Raw genomic sequence first — 11,608 nt, forward strand, 5'->3', positions numbered from 1 at the left:
GGCTGGGACATGGAGTGAAGTGCAGACGTGGTTGTCTGGCTCACTGCCCCCCAGAATGGACCCAGCTGAGGGGTCCCATTCTCTGCACCTGCAAGCTCTGTTTTAGACCATGTTCCTGTCGTCTAATAAACCTTCTGTTTTACTGGCTGGCTGAGAGTCACGTCTGACTGCGAAGTTGGGGTGCAGGACCCTCTGGCTTCCCCAGGAGCCCCGCCTGAGCGGACTCGCTGTGGGAAGCGCACGGAGGGGCAGAGGATGCTGAATGCTCCGAGGTCAGACCCAGGAAGGTGGAACCTGTGTGAGCTGCGTGTCCTGAAGACAGGCTGCTCACAGAAAGGCGACTGCCCCAGAGTCCTGACTGGCTTCATGGGGAGCAGTTCCAGAGCATCGCCCAGGGACTCCGTGACAACTGGTGGCAGCGGTGGGATGTACTGCACCCCGTGGATGGCGCTTCCTGCAGTAAGTGACTGGGGAGCAGTAACACGAAGGGGGATTGCCGAGGACCAGGCCTGCTGAAGGCTCAGAGAGGATCGGTTTCGGGGGGCGGTTAACCCCTAGGAGTGTGTGACCATAGAGAAGGACTTTTGCAGTAACAGGGTTCCCCTGGGGACTGCAGCGAGCAGTCTCAGGGGCGGAGGAGTCTGCAGCTCGACCCTGGCAAAGAGGTGGTGACCTCGAGAAGGGCTGGCACACTAGGGGTTCTCCCTGGAAACCGTGGGGAGCTGAGAACACACGGGCCTGTGAGTCCACAACAACTTGGGAGAGCAGAGTGATGGCCTGTCCCCGTCTCCTTAAGAAGGACAGTGTAACCCTGTGCAAAAAGAGAGGGTTGAGCGTTGGAAAGTTCACCAAAGCAGAGTTAATCGTGCAGCTGGAGGAGGATGACCGCTCTAAGGAACAGATTCCTGACCCCAAATGGGGCTATAGCAGGATCTGGGAGCAGCTGGAGCGGGAGCCAGGCATCGCCAAGACTCCTGTCCCCGACCAGACGGGGGTCTTCACGATCGGGTTCCCCATCGGGGGATCGAGACGGACGGGATTGGAGCTGAGTCTGAGAGAGCAAGAGGACCGTGGGAGACAGCGAGAGCCCGAGAAAGAGCTGCAGAAGCAGCAGCAGCATGAACTGGCGGTGGGGGAGCGGAGAGGCCCAAGGGACCTCCCCGGGGTGAGTGGGGATAGATCCCGGGGGGCCAGTTCCGCAGGGAACCTCGAGACTAAATTGCTGCCCCTGGTTAAGGAGGGGGGGTGTGTGGATGCCCACCTCACTGCCTTTGAGCAGGCTGACGATTTGAACCAGGGGGACCCTGCGGAAAAGCCCCGGTGTTTAGCTCCCTTGCTGGGTCCCAAGGCCATAGACTCCGTCAGCCAGATGGTTGGGGATGTGGACAGGCTCCCACTCCTGACCCCAACCTATATGTCTGTGTGGAGTTTCCTGGGGCCAGGCCCCTCGGACCTCCAGTGGGAGCAGAAGGTGATGGTCAATGGGGAGACATTCTTGGGGTGGCCAAAGGGCATGGGCTGCATAAACCTTCCCACATGCGGCCTGCGAGTGCTATCGACCACCCCTGACCTAAGGGAGGGTGTGAAAATGGAAGGGCCTGGTGTAACTCCTACCAAGGAATGGGAGAGATGCTGGGGCATCCATGGGAACGTTGGTGGCTTCGAACTTCCCCAGGTCACCGGCTAAAGTGACCCCGCTCAGTTCGATCTCGAAGGGGGGAGAGATGTGACGAAGTGGGACTGTTCTTAATGTTTCCTCTGAATAGTGTGGGGGTGCCTCAGTTTCCCCTAGGCAGTTCTTAAGTATCTAGGGGGTGGGGTAAGTGTGTATGATCATTGCAGAGCCCTAGAGGGCAGGTGTGTGCAGGAGTCTGGACACAGAGAATGGCCAACACCCTGTTTCCTGGCAACTGATGGCCTGGGCCCTTCCCCCTGCAAGGTGAGAGCTGAAGGGTTGGAGAACAAAGGAATCCGGTGACCACCTGGCCCGGGAAAGGAACAAAGCCCAGAGGAGGAGGGGCTGGAGGGGGTTTTCAGTTTGGGGCTGGCTGGGACATGGAGTGAAGTGCAGACGTGGTTGTCTGGCTCACTGCCCCCCAGAATGGACCCAGCTGAGGGGTCCCGTTCTCTGCACCTGCAAGCTCTGTTTTAGACCATGTTCCTGTCGTCTAATAAACCTTCTGTTTTACTGGCTGGCTGAGAGTCACGTCTGACTGCGAAGTTGGGGTGCAGGACCCTCTGGCTTCCCCAGGAGCCCCGCCTGAGCGGACTCGCTGGGGGAAGCGCACGGAGGGGCAGAGGATGCTGAATGCTCCGAGGTCAGACCCAGGAAGGTGGAAGCTGTGTGAGCTGCGTGTCCTGAAGACAGGCTGCTCACAGAAAGGCGACTGCCCCAGAGTCCTGACTGGCTTCATGGGGAGCAGTTCCAGAGCATCGCCCAGGGACTCCGTGACAGCTGGTTGGGCTGAATTCGGTTTGATCAGAAGGACCCAGCTCAATCGGGGCAGGTGGCTCCCCCAAACCAGCCATGCCCCGACCCCCACCAGCGCTGCCTTGGGGGGAGGTCACATGTTCTGATGCCCCATCTCAGGGTTCAGAGCTGGCAGAGGGGGGCCCTTGGGGCCCTGAGCCAGCGCTGTGGGGCGTGGGCAGGGCGTGCAGCAGCTCAGCGAGCGCAGCGTGGGTGCATCTGACACAGCAGCAGTGCCGAGAGGAGAGTGAGTCACCCAGAGAGAGCCCAGGAGGTACGCGGCCATGCCAGGCAGGCACGCACCACTATGTCATCGGCTCTGGCAGGGTGACCTGCTGCAGGGCTGGGCGGTGCCAGGAGTGGGTGGCACAGAATGAGATTTGACGCCACTGTGCCACGAGTACCTGCTCCAAGAGATTCAACCAAGTGCCCGGGCAGCCGCCAGCCAGGCCCGCTCTGCATAGACCTTCGGGCATCTCCTTCCAGACGAGAGGCTGCCGTGCACTGACACTGAGTGTCACCAGGCCTCTCCTACCCACGTCCACGAAAGGGTCCTCCAGCCTTAACCCCAACCCCGAGGCAAGGCACCATCTTGTCCTGCCCTCCACCTGGAGTTAGCTCACCCCAGCTCCAGCAGAGCGGGGCCGGGCAGGGGCAGCGCCTGGTGGGGAGGAAACACGATTGTTACGAGCATTAAAAGCTCCTTCCCCCAGTGTCCCCCATTTCCTGTTTGCACCGACAGGCCCCGCGGCCCTGCCAGGGGGGCAGCAGGGCACTTATGGAGCTCAGCTCCTGCCCTTCTGGCAGAGGGGGTGCAACATGAACCCAGAGCGCCCCCCCGCGACCAGGCTTGGATGAAGGCAGAATGTTAAACTGAAAGATAGCACAGCCCTGCACGTGCCCCCAGGGCCCCCCCCCGAGCACAGCCCTGCACGTGCCCCCAGGGCCCCCCCCGAGCACAGCCCTGCACGTGCCCCCAGGGCCCCCCCCCGAGCACAGCCCTGCACGTGCCCCCAGGGCCCCCCCCCGAGCACAGCCCTGCACGTGCCCCCAGGGCCCCCCCCCCGAGCACACCCCTCTGAGCTTATAAATGACCCCTACCCCACCACACTCCCCCAGTGCGAGTGTAAGTTACCGGGGAGACAACACCACTATATACAACCTGTGCACACACCCCTCCCCCAAACGCACCCCCTCCTGCCAACGCACCCCTCTCCCCGCTGATCTGCCACCCCCCACAGCACTGCCAGCCCCAGCATACAAAACGCACATGACAAGATCTCCAAAAAATCCAGAATTGGCTTCAAATCGTGAGGTTTAAAACCTCTCTTCATTCCCGCCACCCTGTCTCCCGGAGGAGCCCGGCAGGGGCCTCCTGAGCCCCCCGTCGCACGCTGCTTTCGAGCTGCGGAGCACCAGGAACTTTTATTAAGAACTAAAGCGAGATTCTCGCCCCAGCACCTGACTCCTGGAGCTGGGGCTTGAAGACAAACCCCCTAAACTGTGAGATTCCCCATAAAACCCCACAAGAGCCAGCGAGAGCTGACGGCATGGCCCCACCGACCCACTCGCCACATGGGCATACACACGCACCCGGTACACACGCACCCGGTACACACGCAGCCCCTGCACGTACAAACACACACACCTCCCTCTAGGCACCTGCACACCCAGCAAACCACTGTCCCAGCTCAGCACGGGGACCGACCCCACCTTCCCTCCAGCCCCACCCTGACACCCCCCAGGACCACCAGCCCTGGCTTCTCCAGACCCAGGGCTTCCCAGGTGCCCAAGAGCCATCCCAGTGGCTTCGGGCCAGTCCCTGAGCTCTCTGGAGATGGGCCCCAGGCCTGGGTGGGGGGGAGGGAGGGGATGAGCTGGCGTTTGGGTCTGGCTGCCCCTAGGGGCAGATCCTCCCGAGAGCTCGGCACAGCGAGAGCGGCTCCTTCAGCAAATCGGCCCCAGACGCTGGCGCGGAGCAGCTGGGCATCCGGCCCCGAGCCTCTCGGTGGGAGTGGCTGGTACGCAGCGCTTGGGACACCCCGGCTCTGGGCTGCAGAGAGACGGCGCCGGACCCCTGCCCCGCCCGGTGCCACGAGCCGGCTGCAGCGCAGCTCCACGCCAGGCATGGGTCCAGCCCACGGAGAGCAGCAGGGGACAGATGGAGGCTGAAGAGAGAGAGACGCTCCAGCCTCAGACACCCGGCCCTGCCCCCGTGCCTGGCAGCACTGGTGGGGTGGCAGCAGACGCCCGTGCACCGTCCCTGGGGTGGGGTGTGAGCGTGGCCTTGGGAAACAAACGGGGAGATCTCTCCGGGGAGGGAGATCAAAGGCACCTCGCCCACCCTGCAGCTCCCCCTTCATCTGGCTGTGCAGGCAGCTGCTCGTCTTGGTTACAGAGCGACGGGCCTGGCCCTGCCTGCAGCGAGAGAACAGGCCCATCTCTGGGTCAGAGCAACTGGCTCATCTCTGCCGAGCACTGCCCAGCCCCAGCCCCGCACACAGAGCCCCCACGGCCTCCCAGCCCACGGGAGCCCGGGGATCAGAGCCACAGGCAGGGAACAGGGGGGACCAAGGGACCCACAGGCTGCAGAGGAAGGCAAAACTCCCCCAAGGTCCCTGCCAATCCCCTCCCACCAGCACCCAGGCTGACCCAGTAGGCCCTGGGCGCATGACAAAACCGGCCAAGCCCCTGAGAGAGGGAATGCATGGTGCCACCTCAGAGCCTTAGCCCACCTCGCCCAGCGTCCCATCTCTAGGCCTGACACTTCAGAGGACGGAGATTGAAAAAAAAAAAAACCCTGCCAGAATATACCGGGGGGGATTCCTTCCTGACCCCTGCCGGTGGACAATCGAAACCCTGAAGCGTAAGTGTTAGAAGAGAAGATGTAAACCAGAGGCGAGCAGCAGGCTGCTGAGTGCTGCCCCCCACCATCCAAGCAACCCCTCATACAACTGCAGGCACAAATGTGACCAAAAACCAAGGCCTGCGCCCTGATCGCCCCCCCCCCCCCCCCCGCCATGCTCGTTACACATTCCCTCCAGAGCGGGGCCAGCCGCGGAGCTGCAGCTGCACAAACAAAGGGCCACGCCGCAGACCACACCAGCTCCACAAGAAAACTCGGGTCGGGGAGCCTGGGGGCAGGAAACCAGCAAGGCCTGAGGGCTCTGGCAAGCAGCAGGGAGGCAGGGTTCCCAAGAAGCGGGCCCCGCAGCGGCCGAGGGGGAGGCAAAGAGCAGCGGGTTTGTACGGAACGGGCACTGACAGGGCCTCCCCGCTGGTCACTGAGAGACGGGAGAGACAGGCGCCGAGTGGCGAAGGCCCCCCAAGACTTGAAACGTTGGGGGGGAGGTGCCAACGTAGCAAGTTAATGCAAAGCAACCCAGCAAGAGGGGCAGAGGGGCACAGTGCCAAGCAATCGCCGAGACAGCCAGCAGGGAACAGCCCCACGGCAAGGGGAGACACCGCAGCAGCCTCCCATGGCTCGGCTCGGCGTGCGAGACGAGACACTAGTGCGAACAGTGGGACTGTGGGAGGGAGGAGTTGACAGAAGAGAGTCAGCGTGCGAGAGGTAGCGGGCACTGGTGTGTGCGTGCCCATGCACACACGCGCTGGCAGGCCAGGCTCCGTGCGGGCAGCGCGGGCGTGCGGCGTGGGCGTGCGGCGTGGGCGTGCACTGGGTGCTGTGTGTGGGCAGGGCTGGGGGTGCGTGTGCCCCCAGCTGGGCTGAGCGAGTGGATTAGATGGAGCCAGGCTGTGCTGGTCGATCGCTGCATGACCCCGGCGTGCGCCTCTCGGGGGGCCACGAGAAACACGGTCAACAGTGGGGGGAAGGGGCATGTTCAGCAGCAGCCCGAGGTAAGTCTCACCACAGCTCTGCCAGCGCCCCTCACTCCCGACCCGCAGCCCCCTGCTCGGCCAGGCCCCCCCTCGGCTCTGCCAGCGCCCCTCACTCCCGACCCGCAGCCCCCTGCTCGGCCAGGCCCCCCCTCGGCTCTGCCAGCGCCCCTCACTCCCGACCCGCAGCCCCCTGCTCGGCCAGCCCCCCCTCGGCTCTGCCAGCGCCCCTCACTCCCGACCCGCAGCCCCCTGCTCGGCCAGGCCCCCCCTCGGCTCTGCCAGCGCCCCTCACTCCCGACCCGCAGCCCCCTGCTCGGCCAGCCCCCCCTCGGCTCTGCCAGCGCCCCTCACTCCCGACCCGCAGCCCCCTGCTCGGCCAGCCCCCCCTCGGCTCTGCCAGCGCCCCTCACTCCCGACCCGCAGCCCCCTGCTCGGCCAGCCCCCCCGGCTCTGCCAGCGCCGCTCACTCCCGACCCGCAGCCCCCTGCTCGGCCAGCCCCCCCTCAGCTCTGCCAGCGCCCCTCACTCCCGACCCGCAGCCCCCTGCTCGGCCAGCCCCCCCTCAGCTCTGCCAGCGCCCCTCACTCCCGACCCGCAGCCCCCTGCTCGGCCAGGCCCCCCCGGCTCTGCCAGCGCCCCTCACTCCCGACCCGCAGCCCCCTGCTCGGCCAGCCCCCCCTCGGCTCTGCCAGCGCCCCTCACTCCCGACCCGCAGCCCCCTGCTCGGCCAGGCCCCCCCTCGGCTCTGCCAGCGCCCCTCACTCCCGACCCGCAGCCCCCTGCTCGGCCAGGCCCCCCCTCGGCTCTGCCAGCGCCCCTCACTCCCGACCCGCAGCCCCCTGCTCGGCCAGCCCCCCCTCGGCTCTGCCAGCGCCCCTCACTCCCGACCCGCAGCCCCCTGCTCGGCCAGCCCCCCCTCGGCTCTGCCAGCGCCGCTCACTCCCGACCCGCAGCCCCCTGCTCGGCCAGCCCCCCCGGCTCTGCCAGCGCCCCTCACTCCCGACCCGCAGCCCCCTGCTCGGCCAGCCCCCCCTCGGCTCTGCCAGCGCCGCTCACTCCCGACCCGCAGCCCCCTGCTCGGCCAGCCCCCCCGGCTCTGCCAGCGCCGCTCACTCCCGACCCGCAGCCCCCTGCTCGGCCAGCCCCCCCGGCTCTGCCAGCGCCGCTCACTCCCGACCCGCAGCCCCCTGCTCGGCCAGCCCCCCCTCAGCTCTGCCAGCGCCCCTCACTCCCGACCCGCAGCCCCCTGCTCGGCCAGCCCCCCCTCGGCTCTGCCAGCGCCCCTCACTCCCGACCCGCAGCCCCCTGCTCGGCCAGGCCCCCCCTCGGCTCTGCCAGCGCCCCTCACTCCCGACCCGTAGCCCCCTGCTCGGCCAGGCCCCCCCTCGGCTCTGCCAGCGCCCCTCACTCCCGACCCGCAGCCCCCTGCTCGGCCAGCCCCCCCTCGGCTCTGCCAGCGCCCCTCACTCCCGACCCGCAGCCCCCTGCTCGGCCAGCCCCCCCTCGGCTCTGCCAGCGCCCCTCACTCCCGACCCGCAGCCCCCTGCTCGGCCAGCCCCCCCTCGGCTCTGCCAGCGCCCCTCACTCCCGACCCGCAGCCCCCTGCTCGGCCAGCCCCCCCGGCTCTGCCAGCGCCGCTCACTCCCGACCCGCAGCCCCCTGCTCGGCCAGCCCCCCCGGCTCTGCCAGCGCCGCTCACTCCCGACCCGCAGCCCCCTGCTCGGCCAGCCCCCCCTCAGCTCTGCCAGCGCCCCTCACTCCCGACCCGCAGCCCCCTGCTCGGCCAGCCCCCCCGGCTCTGCCAGCGCCCCTCACTCCCGACCCGCAGCCCCCTGCTCGGCCAGCCCCCCCGGCTCTGCCAGCGCCCCTCACTCCCGACCCGCAGCCCCCTGCTCGGCCAGCCCCCCCGGCTCTGCCAGCGCCGCTCACTCCCGACCCCATGCAACAGCACATGCTGGCCAGAGGCTGACCTAACCGAACCAGCCCATTTAGCACCATCCTCCCTGATGCTGCCCAGTCCCATCTCTGCCACCAGCGCCCATAAAGCACCTAGAGCAGTAGGTCTCATCCTGGTGCGGGGGGGTGCAGCCCAGAACAGGCTGAGACCCCCGCCCCAGGTGGTTTGTGCAATGCGGCACCTCCCGACCCCAGCAGTCCCCTAGCCTGCCAGTGGGTATTGCCTGACACATGCGAAAAGCCAGGCTCCCACCTTCACAGGAGGTCTTGTGCCCCCAGCACCTTCCATCGTCAAACCCCACGGTTAGCACAGAAATGCCACGCTGAGCTGCAGGCCAGGATCCAGGACACCTGGGTTCTATTCCCGGCTCTGACATCGATTCCCTGAATGCCCAGGACAAGTCACTTTCCCCCCCTGTCAACAGGGATTGAAAATATCAACCCAGCTGGGCAAAGTGCTTTGAGATCCTCAGGGAACAGGGGCAGCAGCCTGGAGCTCCCCCTGGCTGGGAGAGCAGTGTTACCCTCACACAAGCGGGAATGACTCTGGATGCAGATTGGGAAGGGAATGGCTGGCAGCTTCTTCCTCCCTGCTTCACCTGGCAGATGCCAGCTGTGATAATGCTCTGGCTCCTCCTGGCGGTAACTAGCCCATGGAGCCGGTCACGATCAGGTCGGAAACCCAGCACACCCACCCTCCAAGGAGCTGCACCACGCGGAGACAAGGAGGTTTCAAACGCTCCCTTCCCCATTGGGTCTATGTGCCACATCCCCCCTTAACTGTTGCCAGCTGTGGGAGCCCAGCTGGGCACTCTGCAGCCTCCAGAGGGCAAGGAAAGGCCATTCTCGCACCCTAGAAAGGTCTCTCCGCAGCCACACTCCCCCCGCCAAGCCCAGCTACACCAGCCCAGGAAAGCTGCGTGCACTTCAGCAGGCACTGCTGGGGGCTGGACCAGGGAAGCCAGCCCGGGCCTGACACACAGTGGGAAGCCAAGTGCTCCGATCTCCAGCAGCCTGGATTTCACTGGGCATTTGCTGTGCTTGGAGTGCAGGGAGGAGGTGGCTCCTGGAACCAGAGGGGAAGCAAATCCTTCCACCCCTAGGCCACTGGTTTGAGTCCTGCCCAGGACTGCAGCCACAGAGCTTCCCTGGGGTGAAGCGTTTTGGGGAATTCTCGCTCCAGCGGATCCAGAGCCACCAATGAGTGAACAGACCACAGGTCTGGGACTCGCCCGAGCCCAGCAGGATGTCCCGAGCATTATTACCCTGCTGGCTCTGTATGGGTCCCCCTGGGGCTCAGCAGATGCTCAGTCTGGGACCCGCGTCCTGGCGGAAAGACCAGTAGTCAAGGTACCAGCCATGGGGGCCCTGTGCGAGCTGCATGTGCCCACGCTAAAGACCCGCATCCTGCCTGTGCCAATGGTGGCCTGGCATCACTTGCAACAGTGCGTGCCCGGCGTAGCGGGGCCCAGCTGGCTATTCAGGACCAGCAAAGCCTGACGGCTGCTCACTCAGGGGTGCTGCAGCCCGCTCTGGGCGATGGACTGCACGCAGAGCTTCCTGTGTCTTTGCACCCCACCAGCCCATGGAGGCTGGGCTGGGCTGGGCTGCCAGGAGTCCTGCAGCACCCTGCCCTGTCTAGCTGGAGCGAGGCACCCAGGAAGCAGGGCCGCTCTCCCAGCCCCAGAGCTCACCCCGCTAAGGCAGCAGGAGATGCTGGGGCAGACTGAGCCCCGCAGTGAGACGGGCACCTGCCCGAGGCCCCCGGTGAGCCAGGACCCTGGGGCAGGCAGCGCCAGCAGGAGCCTACCTGCATCGTGGCTGGAGGAGCAGCTGGTGCCAACCTGCCAGCACCCGCGGCAAGCCCCTTCCGAGCCGCAGCCCGGGCTGCAGTGGGTGGGACACCCCGGGGGCCTCTTCGCTCCCCCTGCCCATTGCTCAGGGGGTGGTGACACGGGGCCCCCGGCTCTCAGCTGTGCGGGGAGAGGCTATGGAGAGCGAGGGAGGGGGGCAGGTTCAGGCAGATCCACCCACGGCCCAGAGAACGGAGCCGGCGAACACCCCCAAGCCCAAGCCCCGGCCTCTGCCCATCTCCGCCCGCATCTCGGGGCGCGCCAGCCCAGCGGGCGAGCCGCACTGTCCGTGTGGGCAGAGACGGGAAACTGAGGCACGGGGAGCAGACGCAACTTGCCCGAAGCCGGGGGTTGGAAGAGCCGAGGAAGGGACCCAGGCGTCCGGGCTCCCTCGGTCCCTGCGAGCAGCCGGCGGGAGGGGCCGGGGCCAGGGCCGGGGTCTCTTACCGCAGCAGGGGCGGGGGGCTCCCGGGAGCGCAGCCGGCGATGCCAAGCGGGGTGTCAGCAGCGGCGGGGCCGGGGAGGATCCGAGCCGAGCCGGGCCGGGCCGAGCCGAGCCGGGCGCTCCCCACCGCAGCCGCTGCGGCTCTGAGCCGAGCGAGGCAGAGCCCGGCGCGTCACGTGACCCGCCCAGCCCGGCGCGCGGCCCGGGCGGCTCCGTGCACGGCGCTGCGGGGCGGGCGCGGGGCGCTGCGGGGCGGGCGCGCACCAGGCTGCCGCCCGCGGAGCCCGTCGGTGGATGAGGCATAAGGCCCAGGCCCGGGGCCCCTCCCCAAAGCAGGGGCCGGGGCCGGGGCCGGGGCGCAGCGCCCCGACCCGACGTGCCCGGCTCCCCGGGAGACAGGCGGCCCCGCGGGTCGGGGCTGCCGGGGCTGCAGGTGCCCTGGGGTCCGGCCGGGGGCAGGCGGGGCCCGGGGCGCGGGGAGCCGTCGGGGCGCGGGGCAAGCGGAGCAGCCGGCTGTGAACCCGGGGCTCTGGCCCCCACGGGGCAGCTCTGCGCAGGGCGGGCTCCAGCCCCCCACCCGCCCCGAGGGATCCGGGCAGGGCAGGAGCTGTCGGCCTCAGTGAGGCTCCGCATTGGGAGAAAGCTCCGCTCTGGGGCCTGCTGGGGGCAGAGACGGGAGCTGCAGGCTGCCCTGGGTGCCAGGGAGTGGGGGGGCGGGGCATCGAGATGGCGGTGGGAGTGGGGCATGAAGATGGCAATGGGGCAGGGCATCCAGACGGCAGTGGGGGAGGGCATCAAGATGGGGGGCGGGGCATCCAGAGGGCAGTGGGGGCGGGGCATCGAGACGGCAGGGGGTGGGGCATCGAGATGGGGGCAGGGCAGAGATGGCAGTGGGGGGGGCATCAAGATGGCAGTCGGAGCAGGGCATCAAGATGGCAGTGGGGGCGGGGGCGGGGCATTGAGATGGCAGAGCGGGGCAGAGATGGCAGTGGGGGGGTGGGGCATCGAGATGGGGGGGCATCGAGAAGAGCAACAGGGTGCTTA

At 67.2% G+C, this 11,608-nt stretch overlaps 1 protein-coding gene across 3 annotated transcripts in view; it reads right to left on the reverse strand.

The window, feature by feature from the left end:
- RAP1GAP (RAP1 GTPase activating protein) overlaps nt 1–10,707 on the reverse strand; it is a 226,177-nt gene extending 215,470 nt beyond the window's left edge. For all 3 annotated transcript variants that reach the window (XM_075121050.1, XM_048825425.2, XM_048825426.2), the window contains exon 1: nt 10,567–10,707. The gene's annotated coding sequence lies outside the window, so the exon portion shown is untranslated. The remainder of the gene's footprint in view (nt 1–10,566) is intronic.
- Between the last annotated feature and the right edge of the window lie 901 nt (nt 10,708–11,608).

This window comes from Caretta caretta, chromosome 18 (genome assembly GCF_965140235.1).
Source record: "Caretta caretta isolate rCarCar2 chromosome 18, rCarCar1.hap1, whole genome shotgun sequence".
Classification (NCBI taxonomy): domain Eukaryota; kingdom Metazoa; phylum Chordata; order Testudines; family Cheloniidae; genus Caretta; species Caretta caretta.